General features: G+C 50.0%; 1 protein-coding gene across 3 annotated transcripts in view; it reads left to right on the top strand.

Annotated features, from left to right (window-relative positions):
- The window catches only part of DLGAP4 (DLG associated protein 4), a 60612-nt gene that overhangs the window by 21555 nt on the left and 14743 nt on the right, over positions 1–24314 (top strand). The gene's annotated exons all lie outside the window — the stretch shown is intronic.

Genomic DNA, 24314 nt, shown 5'->3' on the forward strand with positions numbered 1-24314 from the left:
GCCGGGCCCGCCGCCCCTTCCGCTTCCCACGCGCGTCCCGGGCCTCCGTGGGAGCGCCGGGGCCGCCCCGCTCGGCTCTGGGCTGGGCTGCGGGGGCCGCTCCATCCTCCTCCTCCTCCCCCGCATGCCGCCTGCGCCGCGGGGAGCCGGGCGGGGTGGGCCCGGCCGCAGGGGCCGCGCGGGGTCAGGCCGGTGCCCGGCCCGGTGCTTCGGGCCGTTGAGGAGTCCCTGGGTGCCGCAGGGAAGGAAGCGGTGTTTCGCTAAATGCGTTCCCCGCAGGGGGACGCGGGCCCTTTCTTAGGAGAGGCGTTCGGGTTCTTCCTCCCCTGGAGAAGAAAAGGGAATTGTCTGGGCGAGGCACGGAGCTGAAGGCTGACATTTCGCAGCGCAGCGAGCTGGCACCTCCCGGCCAGAGCTGGCTCTGAAAAGTCTCTTTTTTTAGCCTGGGAGAACAGGTCCTGGCTGAAGGTGCCTGGAGGGGCAGCCCAGCCCCGAGCTGCCTGCCCTGTGCAGGAGTCGAGGCTGAATCCCTCGGGATTTTACTGCAGGTGCAACCCGGGTTTGGTGTGTCTTGCAGGAGGGTGGGGATGTTACAATTGGTTGTGAGCAGTCAATAAATGTATCTCTTAATTTCTACTCCAGTCATAATTGAGAGGCTTAAAAAGGAGGATTGTTTGCAGGATGCTGTTGATAGGACTGATATTACTTATTCTGCAAAGACCTTGACCCCGGGGTGTAAAGGAAATGTCTTTGAGATGGGAATGGAATTAGGACTTCTGAATCCTGGGCTGTAGCTTGTCACCTGGGGGAGGAAAAGAAGAAAAGGGAGGAAAAAAAACCCACAGCATGTGGCATTGAATCCTAAAATAAATTCCAATCATGTGGGATGATAACAAGCCAGATTGCCAAGTCGTGTAAGTTGGCAGACTTGACTCCAGTGGGTCCAAATTACTTTGCTGGTAATTGCTCTTCCAACAGGCATTTGGAGCTATGAAGTTACATGTTCTCAAAGGCATGGAGGAAGGTGTAACTGTTGATCAAATTCAGTCTGTTTGGCTTTCTGATAAGTACTGATGTGTATCTGTACCTAGATATTCAGAGGAGGGTTATCTGCAGAATTTGTCTGTTGTTGGCAGACGTGGAAAACCTAGAAACTCATCTTTAAGGTGCAAATGGCGAGCTGCCACATGCTATTTTTGCATCTAGCTCTCTACGTGTGTCCCACTTCAGTGGTGGCAGTGTAACTTCGGGATGCAGCTGAGGGCCCCAGGATCTGTAGTGTGGCCCTGGAAGGGCTGGAGTGCAACTGCTGTGCATTGTGCCAGCCTGGAAAGGACAAGGAGACCCTGGGCAGCAAATGTGATAAGGAAAGAACTTGGTTTCTGTGAAATGCGGGTTGTCTGTCTGTGGAATCCAATGGGATCTGGCAAAGTACAGTGTGCTGGGAGTTCCACAGGTCCCTCTGTGGAAATGCAGCCAGTGTCCGAGCACACATTGTCAGCTTATTTTGCGCACAGCTCCGTGTGTCAGTCATTGCACGGTTGGATGTTTGATCTGTGTGTGCAGTTGGGATTTGTGGACACTTCTCACAGCTCAGCTCAAGGTTATTCTGCTGCTCCGGCATGATGCATGGGAGACCTGCTGCTCCGTGAGTGTGTTCCTAGCTGTGCGTGCTGCCAGAGCAAGAGAACTTTAAAAGCTTTTAATGGGTAACTAATAATGACCAGACGTTTACAAATAGCTGTGTCGGTTCTTGTCTCCTGTATGGATTTTCTTGCTGTTTGAGCCCAGACTGGGGGATGGTCTGCAGTGAACTAGTCACTGGACTGTGTGAAAGTCACTGTGACACTTTGATGTTTCTCATAACCCACTTCACGCACACCTGCAGAGCCACAGTGCAGCAGGGCTTGCTTGTGCCTCTTCAGCTGATACTCTTGCTCTGTGCAACCTGCACAACAGTCTCAGATATTTTTTAATGGATTGAGGCGGCATAATTGGATTCAGAGCAGTGCAAGTTACAGGGACATATGTGAGTTGGAAGGATTAAGGCTGTGCAGGCGGGTGGCCTTGTTCAAGAAAAATCCACTTTAATTTCTGCAGTGAAAAGTTGTCAGTGTGTTTTCTATCAGGGCAGATTTAAAAGGGAGGGGAGTGGTGCTAAGTATGATTGCTGTTTGCTGTGAAAGGCGATTAGAGTTCAGGCTGTCGGATAAAGTTCTGTGAGGACCGGAGTTGGGAATGGTGAATTTGGGTCTCTACAGAAGAGATCATGGAAAAATGAGTTTCTTTCCCTTCTCTCCTGATCTCCTACCTGATGAGAAAAAGAAGTGGGGTGCAGAATCACACCAGGGTTTTACATAAGCTGCCTTTAAATAGGCAAAAGTTAAACTATTTGCAGATGGGCGAGTTCAGGAGAGGAGAAAACATTTAGAAATTCTGTCCACTTCAATTTGTCTTGCAAAATTAATTAACTGCTGGCCCTTTTGGTGCGGATCTGTGCATTAAGTACCAGCCTTCTGTCTCCTGGAGAAACAAGAAGAAACGATAGCCCCAAAACTTCTGAGCTGGGCCTCAGCCGTGAGCTTCACTTGTGCTCTGCCAGGGTATGGCTGGTGAACGCAAAAGGCACCATTGCAAAAGTGTTTGTGATTTGCACTGAAAATAGTGAGGTGAGTGCTCAGATCCATCTGCCCACATGAGTTTCTAATTAAATGGGCAGCATTAGGTAGGGTAGTCCCAGTGTTTACATAGCTCAATGTGGGCTGCTAGTCTGCTGTCACAGAAGGTGACAAGCATTGCTACGGGAGTTAGTGGTCCCCCAGGACTGCAGACCACTTGATTTCTTTAGAGCACAGGGCTGTGAGTTATGCACTTCCAGGTGTCCTCCCAAATTTCGGTACATCTAGGAGGACAGCTGAGTTCTGATTCTCTCCTCCTTCTCTCCTTGGTGCTGATCTTAGTCTTGCACTGTGAATTGCCAGTAAAAGCAGAGGGGTACGTGCACTTAAGGGGACACAGGCAAGATGCTTGATGTCTGCACAGGTGCTGCAGCATCACCGGGGCAGGCAGTGCACACAGGAACTGGGTTATCCCCCCTGCTCTGCAGGGCTTCGGGGCGGGGTGAAGTTTGTCAGTTTCTCTGGGAACACCAAGAACATGAAACCAGTCTCTTAAGGGGACTCACCTGAGCCAGGCTATCGCTTGGTGCATCAGACAGCAGTGCTCGAAAAGGAAACAGTGAATGTGCGAAAGTTTTAAACCTTAGCACTAGTATTTACATCAAGGATGTGTTGACAGTCAATCTTGTGTATCCCATTTAGTGCTCTTCATTAAGACATCCAGGTTTCACTGCAGTGATCTTTTCCGAACCTAGTTCCAAGAGATCAAAGCTTTAGCTGCTGTTTTGTCTCTCCAGTTTGAAGTTTGACCAAGAAACTTGAGTGGTGAATGTTTCAAAGGTAAATTCTTACCTGTGGTGCAGGTCTGTCAGAGCTGGAATTAAAGTGGAGATCAGAAGTTGCTTATGCCTTTCTGCTGATGTGCTGTCATGATGCAAGGTGATGTTTGAAGAAAGCTGAAAGCTATTTAAGAGTTCATAAAAGGGAATTTTTATTACAAGTTGCTTTCATAAGATTAGTCAAACTTGTAAGTATTATTTGTCTTGTTTTGTTTCTATTCTGGGAGTGGTTGAGATCCACCTGAATAGGGCCCAGCCAGGCATTTGCTGTGTGCAGGAGGGATCTCCAAGCCTAAACTTTCTACTCCGAGTGGGCATATCTACAGCTGCATAGAATTGGAAGTTAAAATTGGAAAGTTAAAGCATGGATGCTGCATCCATCTTAGGCCTTACACATAAGCCAGCTACCTGTATCTGAAACTAGAGAAAGTGTCCCGAAGGCTGCTGTGGAATTGTCCCTGAGGGAGTGCCTGGACCCTCGTGAAGGCCCTCATTAGGAGCCGTGTCTGTACTTGGCTGCCAGCCTGCTCAGTCTTGCTCTGTGGAGAACAGCGTGTGCAGGACAGGCCATGAGGGCACGCTATGGCAGGGCTCTCAGGTCACTGGAGTGGCTGTTTTGTCGGGAACTCTCCTTTCCCTTGTTTGAACCCTGAGGCTTTTCAGTCCTTGAGTGCAGCCAAAACATGGGGTCCTGAGTTACAACATTTCTGTGCAGGAACCCTTTTAGGCTTTGATGCGCTCTGAACAGCTGCCAGTCTGAGCTGCCGCTCCAGCAGCAGACCCAGACTGGGAATTCTGGCCTCTCAGCCCTGCTGCTCTGAGAAGCACAGCAAGCTTCCTGGCAGTGCAGGACTGCTGTAATGCCTGTACAGCCTGGGCTGGAACTTTGCAGGGGAGAAGGTGGCTTTAGGGAGATGGGTACTGGTGGAATGGAGCTGGAGAACGATCAGTGTTTAGTCTGATCCCTTGGAAATACAAGGGTGTTGGATAGTGCTTTGCACCTCGTGAGCACCTGGCTCTGGACAAAGCAGCTCCTTTATTTCCAAAGTATTGGGTTTCAGTGATGCTTAGGTTTGCAGCATACCAAGTGCCAGGCCTTGAGCGGGGAGTCCTCGATGCTGAGCTCTGCTCACCAGCAGCCTGTTGCCTTGGCCACGACGCTGCTGCTCTTGGCCTTTGTGCTTGGCACAGGTTCCGTGTCAGCATTGCTGTCACCCTGCAATCTCCTCCTTGTTGCACTACCAGCGGTGTGGTGCCACACATTAACTTTATCGCTGCTCCATTGAGGGCCCTGCTGGAGATGAGTGCTGCAGAGTACCCGGGTGCTGAGGGGATGCTGCCAAAGCAGCCCTCCAAGCCCTGCTCCCACCCAGTTGTTGTTCCCACATGAGTCAAACACAACCAGGCTGCCAGGGGGAACCAGGGCTTTGGGGAAGGCAGACAAAAGGCCTGGATGGAGCTGTGGCTGCCGCTGTGAATGCTGCTCCCTGTCAGCTGTCACAGCCGTGTGAGGGTTTGGTGAACACGCTGCTCTGACAGTCACATGTTTCCTCAGACCCACCGAGCCCTTGTGGGCCCCAGCCAAAAGGATCCCTGCATTTTGGGTGTTGCTCTGTGATGCTTTAATTCCTGCTTTAAGTGCATCAGGACTGATGAAATGTGCAGGGTTAAGAGATAAAGGGGAGAATGTCTTGAGTGGCATCCTCAGGGCAGTAGGGCAGCGACCGAGGACCAGCCTCTGCTGTCAGGCAACCAGCAACAGGATAAGAGGACATTGTCCTGGAGCTGTTTAGGTTGGGCATAAGGAGGAATTTCTTCACATAAAGGGTAGTCAGGCACTGGAAAGGCTGCCCAGGGAGATGGTGGAGTCCCCTTCCCTGGAGGTGTCCGAGGAAGGACTGGATGTGACATTCAGCGCTCTGGGCCGGTGACAAGGCAACGATAGGTCACAGATAGAACTCGGTGGTCTCAGAGGTGTTTTCCAGCCGAAAATTCAGCGATTCTGTGACAGCAGGAGCCGGCCGAGCCCCGGGGTCTGTGGCAGCAGGAGCCGGGAGATGCCCAGCGCTTGCTTCGAGACGCGCTCAGAGTGGGTTTTCCCCGGCTGCACAGGCGGGACAGGGAGCGCGGTGCCGCGGCGGAGCGGCCCGGGCGCTGCGGGGCGGGGGCCCGGCGCTGCCTGCCGGCCGCGCTTTGCGGCCGCCGCGCTTTGCGGCAGGGCCGTAGGGCGAGGTGGGGCCCGGCCCCGAGAGCGCCCTGTGCTCTGTCACTGTGCGGGGACACGGCCCCGGGCTGTCACCCCCGTGCTCCTGGGAAGGGAATGGGGCACCTGGAGCAGCTAGAGGGGCTCAGCCTTGAGAAAAGGAGGCTCAGGGGACCCTTCTGGCTCTGCACAACTCCCTGACAGGAGGGGACGGGGGGAGGGATCGGCCTCTGCTCCCAGGGAACAGGGACAGGAGGAGAGGGCTCCCCTGCACCAGGGGATGCTCAAATTGGACCTTAGGAGGAATTTCTTCACAGAAAGGGCAGCCAAGCACTGGCATGGGCTGCCCAGGGCAGCGGTGAAGTCACCATCCCTGAGGGTGCTTAAGGAAAGACTGAATGTGGCCTCAGCCATGGTTTAGTTGACAAGGTGGTGTTCAGTCACAGGTTCAGTCTCAGAGGTCTTTTCCAACCTAATTGGTTCTTTGACAACAGCGTGCCGTCCAAAGGGGGTAGTCGCACTGGCTGTCCTTTCCCCTGTCCAGGCTGTGCGCAGTCCCAGAGATGGCAGTGCCCGACTGGCACCATCCTGCAGTGCTCGGCACACGTGGGTTGCATGCCCGGAGCTTGCTGTGGCACAGCAAAGCAGAGTCCAGGCTAACGAGGCTGCCCTGAGTGGAGCAGAACCAGGCCAGCCATCGCTGCTGGTGGCAGCAGTAACTTTGAAGCACTGTCTGCTTTCTCCTGGCAGTGCTATTTGTGTGCTTACCTTTGATTTATATTTTTTTTTTTCAACAGCTCTGAATATCTTGGGTGTTGGGGGAGGCAGCTCTAAAAATAACTTTAAAGGCTGGTTATTTCCAAAGCTGTTATTTCTGCCTCTGCCTGTTTCTTTCCCTTCTGTAGCTAATGGCTTTTTCTGCTGCTGCAAGGCCCAGTTCACACAGAAAATCCTGTTTTCTGCTCTGTGCTAGTGCTTGCTCCGTTAGCAAACATGCTCTGGGTGTAAGTGATGGTGTGTGTGCAGGCAGCAGGTGCATGTGATTGCAGATCTGGGTGAACGAGCTGGTAAAGCAGGAACACGGAGTCCAGAATGTACTAGAAAGCGAACACAAACCTTTTGAAGGGTCAGTCTCCACCATTTGGAAATTGGAGCCACTTGGGTGCAGCTCTGCAGAAGTTGTGTGCCAAAAGGGGTCTCCTCTTCGAACCAACTGTGTTCAGAGGTGACAGTGGCTTGAGTAAGTACCATTTCTCAGGCATGTGCCACAGGATGGCTCATTTTTGATGATGAATCCCAGCAAGAACCCCAGTCACTGTTAGTGCCTTACCTCAAGTTCTGCTGCTGCACGTGAAATAACCTCATCTGACAGATGCAGGGACTGGTACAAGGGTTGTGTACAGACTCTTATTTGTATGGATTATGACTGAAAAATGCTTCTGCAGAGGTTGTTGAGGGCACCTGTTAAATCTAATTTATCCATTTATCCTAATTCTTAGGATGATTTTCAGCTTTTTTTTTTTTTTTTTCCCCTAAGGTGACTCAGTTTTGGGCAGCTGTGCCTCTTATCAGAGAGCAGCTGCCAAGCAGGTTGCTGCCCTACCTCCACATGCTATGAGTGTGCCAGTACCAGAGACCTGTGTGCTCTGCCTACCTTGCCAGCATTGAATGCCTCCCTTTCCCAAGGAATTGCAGGAGAGGAGCCCAACAGGACTGCTCCCAAGAGCTGTGAGAAACAGCGTTACCCATGGAGGTTTAACCTCCAGTGTGTGCATACTATCTATACTCCAGTGGCTGTTTTGGGTGCTGCTCTCCTTGCTCCATGTGCTCTGACCTTGTACTGTGCCTCACACCTTCAGGCTTCCTTTCTTAGGAAGTTTGTGCTCAATTTGTTCCCACCTGCTGCAGCTTTTAGGCTTGATTGAGAAAAGAGAAATATGGTGAGTGTAGGGCATGTCACTGGTGTTTAACGGGCTGAATGTGTGGTTGAAGTGGAGCTGCCTCAGGCTGACAGCCTGGCTGTGGAGCACTCCAAGCAGCTGCTCTCCCTGGGGAATTCCTAGAGCTGTGTGTTGCTTCTGGCCACTCTGGAGCAATAGAGCAGCTGCCTCCTCTCTGGGACTGCAGCAAGTGCTTCTTGATCAACCTGCACCATAGGATGGGGAGTGCAGATCAGCTGGAGTCAGATTTGGCACTGTCATAGTGTTACTGGCTCTGGCTGATGGTGCTCCTGTGTGTCTCATTTGGAGGTTGAAAACAACGTAGGTATTTAGAGGGTCCAGATCTTGTTAATATCATCCATCCCAAACCCTGAGTGTGCTTCATCCCTGAAGGTGGAGCCTTTAGCTGGTGTGAGTCACTGTGCATTGGCGGCCTGGGGCTGGTTTCTTTTGTGTGTGCCCCCGCACACGTGTGTGTGCTAATTGTGGCAGGCTGAAAGGCACCTCAGCTTGGAGGCTCTGCTTGAGCTCAAGGGCTGAGCAGGCTCCAGTGGAGAGGAAAACTCAACATGAGGGGACTTGAAAACTGATCTCTCAGATCCAGGCTGTGTTCAGCATTCAGTGGAACTGAGAATGCAGTGATATCTTGGGGGTTCCAGTCTAGGAGGGATTTTTTTATACATATAATTTGGGGCTCACCTGGTAAGCGAAAAGCAAGCTTTTTATTGTTACAACAATGTCTTTTTTATATGGCTTCTCTTACTTCTGCTAATTACTATGAATCCAGCCATAAAAGACCTTTCTTGTTCTAATTGGCCTCCTCCTGTTTTGATTCACTTGTGTTGCTGTGTCACCATGGAGACAGTCATGATGTCATGAGATGTGGCATCACTGAAAAGTGGCTGGGAGGCAGTTGCTCGTGTTCCCCCTCACCCCATCCACCCCAGTAATCAATAGCTGGAGCAAAAAGCAGAACAGCTCAATAGGCTTCAGGGAAGATACAGAGCTATGAAATGAGCCTGAATTACAGCTGCGATTTTAAGGTTCTTACCAGAGTGGTGATGGTAGAAAAGATGTCTAATACCCTCCTTCTCAAAACCGTCTCCATCTCCTTGTGCGTTGTTGAGCTCACTTAAATTAGTGCCAGGAAGCCCCAAATGTCCAGCAGTTGATATGCTGCTGCACTTGGGCCCTGTTGGCAAATGGTTATGGTGCTGAAAATCCAGGCACTCACTGTGCCACATCGTGAGCACAGTGCCAGGCTTGGTGCTGCCAGGCTGAGGGACAGGTAAACCAAACTTTGTTAGCTCTGTCATCAGTCAGAAAAGCTGCTGTTTCACCAGGGTGTGACTTGGAGGAGCTTTTTTGGGGGCCTCCTGCCTTTTCAGCACTTCTGAAACAACTGTTTCCTCTGTGGAAGCACTCAGTGGGGTGAGCTGGGTGCTGAGACCAGGAGAGCCAATGCAGTCTGTGTGAGCTCAGCAGAGGCAGGGATGTAGCAGAGAATTGGGCTTATTTCATGGCTTAATTCTACTCTACCAAAATGATGGGAACTTCCAGTTTCCCAAATACCCAAATGATTTGTCACCAAAACACTCACTATGAGTATGTATTCTGCCCTGTACAGTCTTTGCTGTGCATTTGTCTTCAGCTCTATCTTGTTTTAATTTTTTTGTAAGGAGTCTAGTTGAGAGCATGGCACAGTGTACTCGATCCTCTGTCTTGAGCTGTAATAGCCTACTCAAATATTAACTATCTTCCTCCTGATTCATGGGAGGCAGGGTGGTGTCAGTGCCTGGCCTGGCAAGCAGGGAGCTGATGCTTTCCAGTTATTTCTTGGTTTTGATAGGGCTTTGTCATACCCATCACAGAAGCTTGTTACCTGTAACTGTTCTGTTTGTAATGTTTGATATTGGGGGATGAACATGCTGATTTCCCGTTTGTGAGATATCTCTGGGTGAGACTGGAATGCTCTCCTAGTGCTGCGTGTTGGTCCTACTGCTCAGCAGGGACCTGTGCATGGCACCTGCAGAGTTTGGCTGGGGCTGCTCCCAGTTATCATCTCTCAGGTTTGACACTTCCTTGGCAAGTACATCCGCTCCCTTGAGCTTTGCTTTCTTTAAGCAACCTTGTATTCAGGCAAAAAGGACAAAACTTTGTGTAATGTGGAAGCTCAAATAAGTTGACTTTTTCAGTGTGAGAGAAAATTTTGGCTGTTTTCCTGAAAGATCAAAACTCTTTTCCAGCAGTTCTCAGTTCTGCTGACGCTCATCTTTTTTTTTTTTTTTTTTTTTTTTTTTTTTTTTTTTTTTTTTTTTTTTTTTCCTCCTAATTTTTCTTCTAGGTTGCTGGGTCTTCAAGATGAAAGGCTACAACAGTTCATAGCATGAAGACAAAAGTTTTTTTCACCTTGTCTGTTCCCTTGAAATGTGTCCTGTTTAGGGGGAAAATGACTGGAAGACCAGCTGCATTTGAATCATGTTAACTTATAGTGCTGCTGTTTTTAAAGTAGCTGCTGTCTGGCTAAAGATGCTAAAATGTGCTTTTTAACCAGCATTGCTTAAAAAAAACAGAGGGTAGGACGTTTTCATTCTCTCCTGACATTGGTTCCATCTGTCCTGGTGGCTGCGGGGCCATTCCAAGGCTACTTGACTCTGACTTCCCACACTCAGGTTACTGTAGAGGAGAAAATAACTGCCTGAAGGTCTGGGATTGACACTGTTACTGGCTGCAGTGGGCAAACAGTGGCTGTTAGGAAAGGAGTTAAAAGTTCATTTTCAAACTGTGCATGGTTTGTAGGTTTAGCTATATTGTAGCATGTTTTCCATTTTCAGTGTGTGTGGAGAACTACATCCATGGGAAGGGTGGGATGAAGTTTCCCTTAATACAGCAAAACAACAAATTCCTGAGTTTTTGGAGATTTCCATTAAAGGCTATGAATAGGTTGCTTCCTGGAAGGAAACTAGGCCTTCTGTCCTTACTCATGGGCTTGTCTAAACAGTTAACCTCATCAAATTCCTTTATTACATGAGCAAGTCACTGTGAAATGGTTTATTCTCTCAGAATAAGACTCTGTGGAGTTCCTTATCCCCCAGATTTGAGCCCTAGAGGATTAACTGTTACCTGCTTCCCCTTGCAGGGCTGCACAGACCCCGCTGGGCTGCAGTGCAAGTGTTTTACCCTTGCAAATGCATTGGGTGATGTCCTTTCCCCATGCCAAACCCCTTCCCTCAGGACCTGCAGGTTCCTCGAACCCCTCAGGTGAGCTCAGTTGGCCTCTGGAAACAGAAAAGAAGGAAAACCTGAGGTGCCGACCAAGGCAGGCAGAGTGCTTGAGGGTGGGAACAGAAACATAAAACCTAATATTCTGCAAATCAGTGTAGTGTTATGCTGAGTTCTCTGAACTTCAGACCTGTATTCAAACAAGTTTGTAGAAGATGGTCACCTACAAGGGTGGTAAGCAGTGTCCAGACTTAAAAGGGAAGAGAGAGTGAGTGGACTAGGACAATTTTTACAGAATAACTGCAAAAATATACAAGATACAGAGAAATGGCATTCCTGCCTGAAAGAGAAAGTAGTGAAAATTGTTACAAGTTTCTCTGGGCATATTCCCAGCACTGAAGTTTCCAGCATTCTTGCAGTAGGAGCTGGTTCAGGGTTGTGACACGGAGTGCTTGTTCTGATTACAAGTCAAGAGATTGCTTGTCTCCAGGTCCTGGCTTGCAGCAGGCATCAAATTGTTGTGTGTGATCTCTGATAAAGGCTGTGAAACCAGAGCTACCTGATCCTGTTACGGCCGTCGCCTTGTGTACTCATGTAGGTGATAGCTCCTGCAAGCATCACCCACAGACGGGGGTTAACAAATACGGATTTGTGCTCATAGGAAGCAGAAGGAGAGGCTGCGGAGCTGGCAGATGCTCTTAGGCAGATGAGTAGAAAAGTGAAGTTACAGAATTGTGGAAGCCTCAGGTTTCCATCTGGGCAAGCTGCCACACAAGAGCAGGACTTCTCCCTTGGTGTCTCTTTACCTCTTGGTGACTGGTCAGTGATTGGCAGAAGTCCTTCCTGCTGCTTTGGAAAGAAATGCATTTGCTCTTTGTATTGTCTGTGCTTTTCTAGGCCCTCAGCAGAAAGAAGATACCTCAGTGAGCCAAGGTACCTGTGTCTGAGCTCTTTATACTCCCTGAACTCTGTGCTGATGTGAGGCGAGCACAGTGGGCAAGGGTGGCACTTAGTTGCTTTCAGTCTTAAAGATCTCCTTCTCCAGCCAGTGACAAACTTCAGGGCTCTGAATCACTTGTGTGTCAGTAATATTTGCGTATTTTAGGCAGACTTGCTCCACTGTGTGTTGTGCAATGCTGTGAGAAACTCTGGAGCTCAGAAGGAAGCATAGCTGGCAGCGCTGGCAGACTTCTGCTCCTGGTGCTGAAAGCTGAGCTGACAGTTTAACTCTCTTCAGGCTGATTGGTGCCTAATCCTCTGGGCAGGATTGCCAGAAACTTGGGAATGGCTGGTAAACTGGAAAGCCTGCACACCTGGCCACAGAGGCAGGGCAGCCTGGGCTAGTGGAAAGTGTCCCTGCCTGTGGCAGGGGAGTGGGACTGGATGATCTTTAAGGTCCCTTCTGGCCCAGATCATCCTGCGATTCTTAGTAACCTCCAGAAGCCATAACCTATGCTTAAGCCCATGCCTAGGTTTTCCAAGTCCTTTGAGGTTTTCCTGGAAAGGAAATGTATTCAGGAGGAGACTGGTCTGTGCTGGTTTGGGAATAGCTGTGTGATGTGCTGTGCCGTGGGCACACCTGAGCTCACCTATTCTGCATGTTCTTTTGGCTTCAGGTTACCAACAGGTTTCTTTATCTGAAGGAGTGGTGTCTGCTGTTCAGTTGGCCTCTTGTACTGAGATTCTCTGAGCCATCCATCTGTACCACAGCTGATTCCTGCAGACCTGGCCCTGCTCTTGGAGCGTGGTGCTTAGGGCTGCCTAGATTTGGAGCTCGCCTTGTGTAACATGTCGAGGTCCAGTGCACAGGCTCGGAAGGCTGCCAGTGGAGGTCTCTTGCTGGGAAGCACTGACTGCGGTTCTGAGCTCTTGGTTGCTGTTTTCCTCCATCTCTAAGTGGTGAAGGTCAGAGTTGGGGTTTTCAAGTAGCTACAGTCAGAAATGTAGGAAGGAAATAGTCCAGCAGGGAGCTGCTGAAGGGGGAACTGCATGTTCTGCAGTGGAACTTGTGCATATGGGAGCTCTGCTTTTTTGTACATTTTCTGCATGTTCCAGTAACTAAAAACAGAAGGTAGAACTCCTTTTTCCTCTTGCACAGGTGAGATCTATGAATAAATTTCTTAGCTGGCTTTATGGTGAACTCTCACTGGTAAGACAAGCAGGTGAATTTCCTCAGTAAGGAGTTTCTGACTGGGAGGTCTGATTTTTCTGGTATTGATAAAGCAGAATGCTTAATACATAGTGTATACAAGAATGCCTGCTACCTAGTATCGTGTTAAACACCAGGGCAAGAAAATCTGGGCCCATGTTCTCAAACATACAGGAAGTGACTCTTTAAGCAATATGATTCCAGCTCTGCACCTGCTCCTCAGAGTGCAGCTGCTTTACGATGTGTGCTGGTGGTGTGGTTGTGTTTCTGGTCTTGAGGGCCAGCAGATGCTTGTTGCTCACCTTGGTGGGCTGCCCACAGTGAGATCCCCACCGTGCTCGCTGGCAGGAAGGGGGACAGGGATGGGTCATCTTAATGTAGGGAAACATTATTAGTGGTTTGTGGATTTTTGAAGTGTGCTCTTTCTCCAGAGTTTCAGGTTGTGCCTTCTAGTTTGTTCCGTTTGTCTTCTTGTTTCCTGGTACCTTCAGGGAGCCACCGTCCCTCTGTCCAGGGGCTGCACACTCCGAATACTGGTGGGACATGGCAGGACAAAGTCTGACTGAAACCTGCCCCAGCCAGACTGAGAGCTTTCATACTGCAGGAGCAATTATTATTCCATGGCATTGCTCTTTGCACTTTATTGTTCTTACACCTAACAGTAACTAAGGATTGTTCTGATCCTTACAGTGAATATACATTGTATGTGGGAAATCTAAATGTCAAATAACTTGAGGATTTTGAAACTCCTGACATCTGGTGGGCAAGAACCAAAGCCTAAAGCACAGTGGTTCATTCTGGCAGGGGCTGCTGAATTAAACCATATAAAGTTCTCTGCTTAGATACCTGAGAGCATTATTCCTCTGATTACAGCCTGGATAAGGAACTGCAGGATCATTTGCTCATGAGAGCCCATCTCTAGCTTTAGGAAGTGCTCTTGTGCTTTCTTCTGTGTCCAGAGTGCTACATATATTGAGGAGCTGGGGTACTGGCCTCCTGGGATGGAACCAAAGGAAGGAAAGGCAGCCTGCTAAGGTGAGATTTCCAGCCATCTTGTGAATTCATGCCCTGTTAAAGTTTCCCCTAAATCATACTCATACTACAAAATCACAGCAGAAATGAGCAAAGAGAAAGCTCAAACTGAAGTCTGTAAGACAAATTCCAGGGTGGTTTTAGTTTAGAAGAGGGTACTCAGCCTCCCAGTCCATTCTTGACCACTCACTGAAAGGCTGTGTGCACACCTGTGCCTGCAGAACTGGTGTGCACTGGTGTTCCTCTGGAAAATTTATCATCTTAGCCAAAGCTCCCAATATAGTGGTATCCAGATGTTTCGTTCAGCACTGCCATAGCATTGAACTCTGTCCCTGAATTCTGAACAGGGAGCACTTCTGAAACACTCCAGCTAAATAGTCCTGGGAGAGATACCAGGCACATGTCCTGCCAGACAGCAGCTTAGGAGGGTGTGCTGGATTTGGGATGTCGTCCTGGCTTTCGGGACAGCTGGTACTTAACCTAACACAATCCTAATATTTGTATTGTAAATTGGAACATGCTTGGGGTCCAGACCTAGAGAAACCAAAAGTTACCTGGATCTTCTGTCCTTCATGACTGGAATATTAACAGAGCTCAGACCTGAGCCTCGGAGCTCCCTGCAGTGGAGTGGGGGCTGTGTGCATGGGCAGTGGCTGCCCAGCACTGAGGGGGCTCAGGTGAAGGTGGGAGGAAAAGGGCCCTGGCTCTGCTGCTGTCCCTGAGCCCTGTGGCTGTGACACTCATGTGGCAGTCCAGAGAGCAAGGACAGTTTTATGTTCTGTATTGTGCCACCCTAATCCTGGGCTACTCTTTCCGTTTTTCCTTTGAACTCAGCAATTCTGACTGTGGTCCTCTGTCCATGGATCCCACCACAGGAATGCTGGCTGTGTCACCCTGCACAGAACACTCGTGTTGCTCCATGGAGCACTGCCAGCACTGCCTGCCTGGTGTGAGCTGCCAGGGCAGATACATCCTCCTGCAGTCAGGAGGTTGTGCTGGCTTCACTTCTGTCCAAAGGCTGGCCTGCTGTGTCTGTGAGGTGATTCACTGCTGTTACACCCTCTCCCCACAGATAAGGCATTCCTCCTGCAGGGAGAAGGAGGCCCAGCTCCCACTGGGCTCTAGAGCAGCCAGTCAGATGTCTTGTCAATTAATGTAATTAGCAATTAGCTGAGGAAATACTTCCTATAACTGTCTTCATGGTTGTGTCTCTAAGTGGCCAGAGTAGGAGGGGACAGTCCTGTGGTAGGGAGGTGGCATTTCACAGATTCTCCCAGGTGTGTTGCAGCAAAGCTGCTGACATTGCACTCCATGGAAATTTTCTTGATGGAGATGATGCAAACTGCTGTGAGCTTGCTGTGAAATAATACTGCAAGTGCTCTGCTGCTCCCTCCAAGCCTACTCACATCCATTTTCCCACAATTAGGTAACTGGCCATGCATAAGTTTACAAAGCAGTATCCAAAATAACACGTTGCTCTGTTTCCTCAGCTGGGCTATGTGTCATGGTTACAGCTAAAGAGTAGAATTGAATCCCTTGCTAAAAGGGGGTTGTTTGGTTTTGTTCTGTGGCTGCTTTAATGCATAGCTGTCTTTCCCATCTCAAGCCTTGGGCTTGTAGGTATGAAGCTTGTCTGCTGTCATCTCGTAGGCATCGTGTGTCTGCTGCATGTCTGGGACAGGAATAGAAACACCTCTGAGAAGAGGATTTGTTGATGCGATGGTGCTGCTGGAGGCACCAGCCCTAGCGTGTGGAGAATGGGCACTGTGGGAAGGTCTGGCCAAGCTGCTCTGCCTCCCTGAAAGGCCACAAGAGGCTAATCCCAGAGCAGCTGGCACCTCCAGTGGGTCTGGGATGCTCCCGGAGCAGGTGGAGCCCCACCCTGCAGCAGTGTGGGGGCCCTGTGGGGCAGTGGCTGCCCAGCAGCAGCGCTTTGGGCCCTGCATGTTTCTGGGGTGCACCAGCCCCTCGAACCAGGGTCCAGGCTCTTCCAGCTTTTCACCAGCTCTGTGCCATTGGAAACAACAGAAGCCAGATGTGAAAATTAAAGGCTCTTATTCATTGTTGTCCCTCCCACCTTTGCCTCCTGCAGTTTACCATTAATTTATCTTCAAAAGCATTTGTAGCTGCTTTTGTCCTTGGAATGAATGTTGGAGGATGAGGACATATTTTTATCTTGCGATCATATAGTGACAGAGCTGAGAGCAGACTGACTTTTTTTAGGTGTATTGAGGAGGACAGTTATTCCTGCAGTATGAGTTCCAGGTCTCCAGTCTCCTGGACTGGAATAGGAGTTTAAGTCCTCTCTGTTTCCAGCACTGGACTGGACTTCTCCCTGCTGGATCAGTCTCTTGCTGACAGCAAGTTCCTGGTGTTGGTCCTGCCTGGCTGCCAGAGCCCTATGGAGGAGTTGTTTGGTGGAGTCATTCTGTTCCACTGACCTTCATCTTCAGTTAGTATCCACTGTGTCTGTCTTGAGGCTTCTGACACGACTCAGGTCCAAGAAACTTGCCTGGGCAGCTCTTCCTTTGAAACTGGGCCTCTGCTATGTAAACAACCCCAACGTTTTCTTGAAAGTGCTTTTCAGGAAAATGTAGCGGCAGGGATTGGGTGGGTTTGTTTCCCGATGAGATGTCAGAGACATCAGAAGTGACCCCAAGTGCACTGTCCCTGTATGGGTGACACTGGGACCACTGTATGTGCTGAGGGTCTTTTCCTGGGTATGTATGCTCTGTGCTTCATCCTGGAGCGACAAGGGCAGAGCAGTATCCTTCAGTCCTTCCCAGCCATGTGCCCCACAGTCGCACCGTGTTCTGGTGTATTTTGCCGTAGTCTGATGGAGGATTCCTTCTGGCAAACAAACCCCTTTGAGCAGATAGTTGGAGGCCTGCTCCTTGATCCCACCCCTGTATCACACAAGCTCAATGCTGCCCTGGGGCTGTGTCAGCCCTCACTGTTGGGTTATTTTTGGCTGGTGGTTCTTGTTTCACTAGGCTGCTTCAGGTGAAAGCACTTTCTGGACTCACCCCAAGTAGCTGACACAGTCAGTCTGTCCTGGGAGGCCACAGTAGCTGTTCTCAGCAATGCTGTTCAGCTGAACACAGCAAAGACCGAGCTGGTGACTGTCCTGGAAAGCCCTGAATCCAAAGATTGGCATTTTGTTGTTCCTAGGAATTTCATCCTCCAGCTAGTCTGGGGGTTGGACAACTGGCACAAAAAGGAGTGGCTGCTTGAATGCAGTAATGCATTCCAAGTCTAAAATTGTTCCCAGGCCAAGTGCGGGGAGATGGCCAAGTGGAGGAATAACTCCGGCCTGGGGCAATCTTTGCAGTTTGACTGGGATTTTTAGAGAAGTGTAGAGATGGGATTTTTCCTGGCGAGCTGATGGCACCATCTCTTTCTTGATGTGTCAGATTTTAGAAATCTTGAGCTGGTTCTCTCCAAAACCATTTTGGCTTTGGTTGGGTGAGGAGGTGTCTGCAAGGAGCAGTTTGATTTGTTCCCTCCATCTGCCCTTGCAGGAAAACTTGCTGTGTGTGCTTTGGAGCTGTAGCAACTGCCAGAGTACTAGGACCTGGGCTGGGAGCAAGGGAAGCGATGGGTATGGACATGGTTAGAACATCACCAGCCTGCTGAACCTCAGAGTGCCTTCGAAGGCTGGCACACAGCTCTTGGGCAGGGTTGTAACTCTGAAGACCTGTAGCAAAAGCCCCATAAATTACCATCTGGAATGTGACTTGGACTGATGTTTTCTGTTAGACTGAGTCTAGCAGATTCCACATTTGAGCCATGGCCCCACTATGCTTTCTGGTTAGGTCTCTTCAGAACTGACAAAGGTTCTTGTTTGGAGCAGGGGCTTTGCATTCCTAAGAACCCCAGTGCTCCTTTTGACCATGGTTGCAGGTGTTCCAGAGCACCTGGAAGGTGCTGGGAGAGAGAACTGAAGATGAGCAGGAAGAGGGAGCATTGTGGATAGGCTTCTTTCAAGGCTGCTCATGATCTGTTTAGAGCACCTTGGACTATGAAATAGCTGGGCTGGTGTGTTTTCCAGCAGGCTCTGGAGACCAAGTGAACACTATTTTGTGGGAAGGTCCCATTGCTCTGCTTGATCAAGGAGTGGCTTCTTCCAAAGACACCTCTTGTAAACTGTCTTTTGCAAGAACACCTTCAAAACAGTCTAGATCGTTCTCATCACCTTTCTAAAGATTTCTAAATCTCTTGTTACCTGTTCCCCATCCTGCCATTCACCCTTGACCATCCAGTGCTGAGCCACAGATCAGGAAAAGCCAAAATGCCTCTGCTTGCCCAGCTGGTTGGTACTTGGTGTTTACAGGTGAAGTCCCGGGAGGGAGCTTTTTGGAATATCCTGCAGAACACCCTAAGATTTCTGAATTTGGTGTGGATGGTTTTTGTTTTGTAGCTGGAGTTAAACAACTGCTAAGTTGGAAGGAGTGGAGGGAGAGGAGATCACTCATTTGGAAACAGGAATAAATATAAGCAAGGTGGGAAATGAAGCCAAGAAGGCTTTTGGCACAGAGCTTCCAAGGCAGGAAAATGGTCTGTTCCACACTGAGCAGGTTCCTGAAAGCAGCAGGGAATGCTCCGGTGACGTTTAATGCTGTTGCTGGAGGGCTGGTGTTTACTGATAACCCTCCTTGGAAGGCCAAGGAGTCATGGTCACATTCTGAATTCCAGACAGTGGGACAGAAGGGAGAGGGTCCCAGTGCCATGGGAACAGCATGACTAAGTCAGTGCCTTCAGCTCTGTGGCCTAAAACTGAATCTGTTCCCTAGATGTGGTGAATAGAGCTGTGCTCTGGCCTCTCCCTTATGTCCCTTTCCTAGTCAAGTCTCAGATCCTTGGAATACCTTCATGGCAGGTTCTGCAAGCTGGAGGGGCTGGGTGTGTGGGTGAACAGGTACTCCACCCCTGAATCCAGACCTGCTACCCATACTTGTGGCTAAGTGGTGGTCTGGGCTCTGAACTTGAAAGCTTAGGGGGACTCTTCAGGCCTGTGAACCAGGAATGTGGTGTTTTGGAGCCTGCAGGAAAAGCAGACCAAGCTGTGAAAGTGAAGACTTGGTGGTGGCTGGAAGCTTTGTAGGTCACAGATACTGGAGTCTCAGAAGTGCTTGGAGGAGGCTCTGGGTGCACGTCTGGGGTCTGTTGTGCTCTTTGATTTCAGAGCTGCAGTTGCACACTGGGTCTGTCAATGCCTGCTCGCTTCCTGAGACAAATGACTCCAGAAAGTGCCAGGTTTGCTCCGGATACCCCCTCCCTTGGGGTATCCATTGTTCAGGGACTGCTTGTGATATTTAAAAATCTTAGGAAATCAGAGCTGGGGACTCTTGGCATTTGGGAGAACAGTGTGAGCAGTGGCACTGGGGACATGATTGTGTTCCTCTGTGTGCCCCTGTCGCCAGGGAGAAAAGCTGTGCTCTACAGGGTCCATGGTTAGTTCAGATGAGCACAGCTTTCCAAAGCTTCCCAGCACCCTACCCAAAGGGAATAAAAGGTTGGAATATTTGCTTAATTGCCTGATCTGAGACTGAGGACTTCCCTTCCTCTCCAGATCAGACCAGACTGTACTGCAACAGGTGAAGCACTGTCAAATTTAATGCTAATGGAGAGGGAGCAGCCTGCTACAGCCTTTTCTGTGTTTGTTCATGTGATTTTTTTTTTTTTTATGTTATGGATAATGCCATGTTAAACAATGAAATAGAATATGGAGTAGCTTTCTGTAACATGCAAAGCTTACCCTGTGCCTCAGCCAGCAGAAGTTTCCCAGCAATTTTGACTTTGATTCTTCAGTATTAGCATAATGTTGCCACATCTTGGTTTGTACATACTTAAGGGAGGAAATAGCTTCAATTGAATCTGGCTATTAAAACCTCTTGATGATTGTAGCTTTGAAGATGTAAATCTTGGCTGCTGGCTGCCTGACAACCACTGTCCAGGTGGAAAGACTGTTGACTAAAGGCTGGAATTTTTCACTGTGAGATGAGTCCAGCCTGATGCCTTCCTATCTCCGAGGTGCAGAGACTGTTCACGGCTGTCTCCTCAGCTGCTGACACATGTGCTTTCCCTGGCCCCATGGCTACAGGGTGGGGTTTGTTTTCAGCTTACAAAGAATCCCTAGTCATCTGGGTGTGGGGAGCGTTTTTCATAATGTCCTGGGAAAACCACCTCTGCTGCTCCTGCTGGCATCACTAAACACTTGCCCTTGCCTGAAAGAGCGGAGTATCTTCCTGTGAGCAAAGGAGAGTAGCAGATTTCCTGTATCAGGTAAAATTTGGGATACAGTAACTGAAAACTGTGATAAAAATCCTATTACTGAACAAACTGATGGAGAAATTAATTTTTACCTTGAGGGGGGTTTTGTTGACAGTGATGGTGGCAATTTCTCAAAATTTTAGGTAGGCTACAGAATTGTTGGTTGCTTGTGTTCTTTGGGGATGGAGCAATTCCCTGGGAGCCCCATTTGTGCTAGGGAACTCAGTGATTGCTGCCATCAGCACAGGCCTGTTCCTGTTATCATGCTCTGTGCTGACAAGCTGCTGGCTGCCATCAGTGTTTTCAGCACCCTCTTGGCCAGCTGTTCTGTGAACAGTGTTTAGTGGCACACTTAAAATGATGGTAACCCCTCCAACCTGCTTCCAGGACTGTCCATTAGTGGGAATGTGCCAGTAATGCCTCAGCAGCTGGTAGTGTTTGTAAAACCTTTTGTGGACCGCACTGTGGGCTTGGTTGTCCCAAAGCTTTGGGTGTGATTCTGCTGTAGGGGAGTACTCCTGTTCCTGGAGCTGTCAAAAAGTCCTGAACAAAGTTGTTTCTGGTGGGCTGTTGGCAGGTCCCTGGGCTGAGAGGGAGGTGTATGGGTAGTCCCACAGAGTCACAGTGCTGTTTTGCCATGCTGGACTGACACACTTGCCTTTCTGAGATGGTAAGACTTGGGTTGTTGCACTTACTCTTGTGCTCAAAGTGCGTCTTGCTGCCTGTATGTGGAGAACTTGAGATGTGTGACACGTGAGCAAGTGCTTGGGGATGACTGGATTTGGAGCTTCAGCAATCAGCATACCCGAAAATAGCCCGTTTGAGCTGCTGAGCTCTGACATAGATAGGAGGAGATTCAGTTTGCCATGGTTTCCAGCCATTTCTGACCATATGGATTTTGACTGGCTGTGACTTTGAGGAGGTGTGTTGAGATTCCCTGGACTGCTGCAGTGGCAGGGAAGTGAGTTAAAAGCATCCACATATGCCATCCTCCAAGTTATGTGGCAGTGCATGAAATGAAGTGATGGTGAATGGAGAGGATATTTCATACAGTGCATCATTAGCTGGTGGGTGCAGGAGGTTCTAGAAACTGCTAGCTTGGAGAAAAACTAAAAAGACCTCCCTGATTACGCTAAACTTGGATGATTAATGCTAATACCCTTGGTGCACTTAGGACTGGCTACAGTAGTGGGTGCGTGGAGGATTTGCCATCATTCCTTACGTGTCTCCTCCCAAAACATCACCTCCTCCCTGCAGTTTGCTGCTTTGCAGAGCAGACAGATAATATCCCATGTGCAGGAGGGATAGGGGAGCAGCCTGTCACCTGGTGGCACTGTAATTCCTGTCTGGTTCACGTTTATACCCTAATTCCATGTCTGTGCTGGATAACCCTGAGCAAACCTTGCAGAAAAGGCAGCATTAAACAGGGAGAGGTACACAAGGACTGGTTACTGCTGTGGGACAGGAATTCTGTGGCACTCAGTTCCCTTCCCCTCCCTGCTTCTTATCCGTGGTCTGGCATGTCCCATGCCTCTCTCCTAGAGACACTCGAGGCTGCAGAGCCCAAACCAGCCCAGGCATAAAGCTGCAGAGTGCAATTGGCAGAACAGCTCCTGCAGTCCCTGAGTGGCAGAATTGACGTTTTGGGACTGCCACAGTGAGTGTTTAAAGGCAGGGAGGGATGGGGCCTGCCTACAAGAAGTGCCATTCCTGAGAAATACTCTCTGGAATGCAAATCTATACATATCTTCAGTTGTGTTTTCCCTCTCCTGTCATGTTAGCAGGTCTGTCTTGTCTCTGACCCGCTGGCTGATGGTGTTAGAGCTGCCCTGGGTACTGTGTGGTTGTGCTGCTGCACTGATCACCAGTGTGTGTGGTTGAGTCCAGTGGGCACTTCCTTGTGCTGCTGCTGAGGTTTTTTTGCCACATCTGGGTGAGATGCTATAGGCACAGGTCCCTGCATCAGGAAGATGAAGTGGATGATGCTTCAGTGCATCAGCAGAAAGGATTGCTGCTCTTAATTGTGGCAGCACCTTTCAGCACAGCGTGTCTCACTATCTGGAGGGCTTCTGGCTGATACGTGGCCACTAAGCTGTGGTCCATGTAGTTTTGAAGTGGTCGTGGTATCTCCTGGAGCCCTGGGAGTGGTGGGTGCTAAGCTGCTGGGCAGGCTGTGTGAGGTACTGTGTGCTTCATTCTGTCCAGTCTTGCATTCTCTTACTTGCTGCTGGCTGCAGGAAAGTCCAAGTGATCTGTTCCAATGCCAAGGGCTGATGGAAATACCTGCTCTCTAGAAATCCTTCTGTGGCATGGATGGTTCAGAGCTGAGCCCCTTCCTGATGGCCCTCTCAAGAGGACTGGCTGCTCTGTGCAGATGTGTAGGCAGGGTATCTGCAGGGCTTTCTTGCCTTCTGCAGAGGCAGGAAAAGCAGCAGTGTGGGTCCTCCATGTTCCCTATTCCCATGTTCCAGTTGCTGTGTGCACAGAAAGGTTTCGACCCCCCCATCCTGGCATCCCCACTGTGCTGCAGCCAGGGACCTGCTCCCTCCACCTGTGCCTGCCATGGCTCAGGCCTGGGTCAGAGCCCTCTGGAGCTAGGAGGGAGGAGGAGGAGTCTGTAGCAAGCAGGCTGCTGGGCAGTGCAGCAAGTCCTGGGTCTCACGACTTGGTGGCTCCTTAATACTGTGGGACCCCATTTCTGCATCCTCTGCACAAAGCCACCAGCAGGGAGAAATTGTGTGGCCTTAAGGCCCAGCTGGACTCCTGTTGCCCAGAGCTTTCTACTCCTGCAAAATCTGCCAAGATACTAGAATTGCACTGGCCCTTCTCTCGTGGCCTCTGCTCACCATCCTGTGCTGCAGAGTGCCTGTGTGCAGGGGTCTGGCTGGGGAAGGGCTGTGCGTGGCCAGGGGATCGAGCTCCAGGCCTGCCTGGGTGGGTTCTCAGCTCCTCTGGCTGCCCTAGCAGAGCTAGAGGAGCCGAGCAAGATCTGGCAGCAGGAGGAGTCACTGGTGACTTTCTTGTGCCCACCTGGCAGGACAGCCCAGGTGCTGCTGGGGACTCTGGTCCTGCACTCCTGGTGCAGTGTGCTGGGCCAGCTGGACACCAGGGGTGTGGCTGTCGATCAGAGATCCCAGGGCTCAGTGAGCTTGGGCTCCCAGTATCTCTGCTGCTTCATCTCTTTGGTATGAAAAGCATCAGCCTTCATTAGTGAGGGTTTTTGAGGGGATAAGCACATCCTGAGTCCCAGCACAGAGCAAAGGAGCACTGAACTGATGGACCATCCCTTCAGTCCTGCCCCTCTGTGGAAGAAGTGTGTGCCAGCACTAATTGGGCAGTGAGCTGGCAAGGCACGCTGTCCCTGGGATCAGGCAGCCCCACCCATCAGAGGTGCAGTTCTGCTCCTTCTGGGACCGGGCTCATGGCTTTTCGCTTCCCAGTCGGTTACTTCTTGAGGCAGAATGGTTGGGCTTGAGGGCCTTGGTGACTGTTAGTGAATTAACCCTTGGGGCAGGGAGAGGCAGGGAGTGCTCCTTTTGGCTGCTGCCCTGTACTGGCTGGGTTGGAGATCTGTCTGAGCCCCCAGGACAGAAGGACACTTGCTGGTTGTGTGGTTGGAGCAGGGTGGAGCTGCTCACCATGGCTTCAACTCAAAAACCCTTGACAATCGCTTTGGGAAGGGTGGGGAGAAGTCAGTGTCTCCTCTTGCACACATAGCTGCCCCAGTGTCAGCTGCTGCAGCTGGGTTTGGGAGTGCCTGTGGCTGGCGTCCCCTGCAGCATCTGCTGTGTCCCTGCTGACTGCAGCAGGCTGTGCTGAAAGGAGGGATGGCCAGATCTGTCAGGAGCCAGCAGTGTGAGGTACCCTATTTTTAACCCCCAGCATTTTTGGGGGGTGGCTTCTGTTGCTTCATGCCTCTTTTAAATTTGTGGCTTTTTTTTTTTTTTAAAGCAGCCTGCCTTGCCTTCCCAGTGTAATAGTTCTCAATGTATGAGTGCTTATTATGATTTCTGGGCTTCAGTTCCAAATTGGAGCATC

This window comes from Sylvia atricapilla, chromosome 16 (assembly GCF_009819655.1).
Source record: "Sylvia atricapilla isolate bSylAtr1 chromosome 16, bSylAtr1.pri, whole genome shotgun sequence".
NCBI classification, from domain to species: Eukaryota; Metazoa; Chordata; class Aves; order Passeriformes; family Sylviidae; genus Sylvia; species Sylvia atricapilla.